This window comes from Solanum tuberosum, unplaced genomic scaffold, assembly GCF_000226075.1.
Source record: "Solanum tuberosum cultivar DM 1-3 516 R44 unplaced genomic scaffold, SolTub_3.0 scf00324, whole genome shotgun sequence".
Lineage (NCBI taxonomy): Eukaryota > Viridiplantae > Streptophyta > Magnoliopsida > Solanales > Solanaceae > Solanum > Solanum tuberosum.
The window spans coordinates 168,920-170,963 of record NW_006239247.1 but is presented as its reverse complement, the minus strand read 5'-3'; positions in this window follow the sequence as shown (position 1 = coordinate 170,963).

Sequence of the window (2,044 nt, the reverse complement as noted above, 5' to 3'; positions counted from 1 at the left end):
CGCACAATCTTGAAGGCGGCGGACAGAACGCGTACAACAATTCCAACTCAATTTTGGTTTTGGTTTCCTGTTTGTTTTGGTCCCAGTTATTTTATTTAGGGTTTTCTACATTTATAAATAGTCCATAAAAATAATTATTGGACAACCAATACAGAGTAAGGAGGAGACACTTTTGAAGAGAAAGTTGTCAATACTTTTTAGGGTTCTTTTCTTCTTCTTGTTTTCTTAGACATTAGTAGCTAAAACTCTTGTTCTGGGGCTGTAGCTACGGATTCAATGTTTGATTATTTAAACGTTTTTGAATTAATTCTTGGTTGTCATTATAAGTTACTTCTATATTCTTGTTTTAGTATTTTGTGCTTGATCACCATGAGATAAATCTATTGTCTAATCTTAAAATCGAGAGAGGAGGGATTAGATAGACCAGAGAATATAGAGAGCTCGATCGATCCATCTAATTGAGGTGATTTATGTTCAGGAGTGATGCCCGGACGAACAACTTGCTTGGTTACGAAATATGATGAAATATAAATGCTCGCCAGTTAGTCTGTTTATCCCCGCTCAACGATGTAGTTAGATAGCTAATTGGAGTAGGCAACTAGAGGTGTGTAGCCCGACTCATACAATTAACCATGTAAACCAGTAACTTGACAACTAAAATTTGCTCTAAGCCAAGAATATGATACATGAGATCCAATACATGCTGCAACCCTGAAATTTTCCAGCTATTGTAAGTAATTTTATTATTTTGTTCTTGCATTCTTTTCTTTTGGCACTCTTAAATAAATAATTAGACCGGTATAATTTAGTAAAAATAGTTAATTGACAAGTTCTTTGAGTTCAATAATCTGGTTCTTTTAAGAGTCACTATATTACTTGTATGATCGCGTACACTTGTGTGTGCAATTGGGAGCAACAAGTTTTTGGTGCCGCTGCCGGGGACTTAGAAATTAACTATTTGTCTAAGTTATATTTTTTCTTTTTATTTATTTAAGTTTTGTTTTTAGTTTTTTTTTCTTAACAAATTTTTTTTTTCTCTTTTTTTGAATAATTTGATACTCTTATTGATATGCATGATTGGGATAAATCGTGGTTGGTTGATGAATGTCCTTTACGTGATATATGTGGTCGTCAATATATTCATTGGAATGGTTGTCCTAAATGTTATTCCCTTCCCCCGAACCCCTATTACGATTCTTCTATTATTTGTGATGTTGGTAGGGGCGATGAGGTGGAGAATGCAAAACAAGAGGCGCGCAATGTGAATTCACTTATGGAATGTACGGACATGCTGGACAAAGTTAGTTCAAAAATCGCTGAACAAATGTTAGAATGTGTGGAAGAGCAAAAAATAATCACGAAACTGCGAGATGCGCTTGGTGCTATTCAATTAGAAATTACTGTCCTAGAGATTTCAGCCCAACAAAGAGAAACCTATGAAGAAGTAGAGATAGTGAGCCAATCTTGGCTAGAAGAACAAACTCAACTTCTAAAGTTTCATAAGTCTATCTGTGATGGTCTGACATACATGACAAGCCAACTGATTGAAGGAATAGTTGAGCTCACACAAGAAATAGATCAATTTCACTCAGATATTCATGACTTGGAGACTCACTTGAACAAAAAGATTGAGGCGTCTGATGCCCAATTATCAATTGTCGTGGATGATGATCAACAAGTGGAGCAAAAAGAGGAATTTCAACCATTAAACTACACCTTATTCCTTAATATCAATGTTGAGAAAGAGTACAAAAGTGAGAATGTTGTAAATAATGTTGCTTTGGAGTTGAGGCAATTTGAATCTCATTCAGAACACTTTTTCTATAAAATCTGAACTAATGGATGAGTGTATTGATGAGGAGTAAGACCCCTACATTCTAAGGTTTTTAAGTCCACGTAGACAAAACGACATTCCTCACCTAAGGGCCAAAAAGTGCAAGATGCGACATATATTACTTGGTTCCTTTATCTTTTATACCACCACCCCTTGAGAGGAGCAGAAAAATTGATGCAAAGTTAGGGGTAAAATTCATAAGTTTAAAGA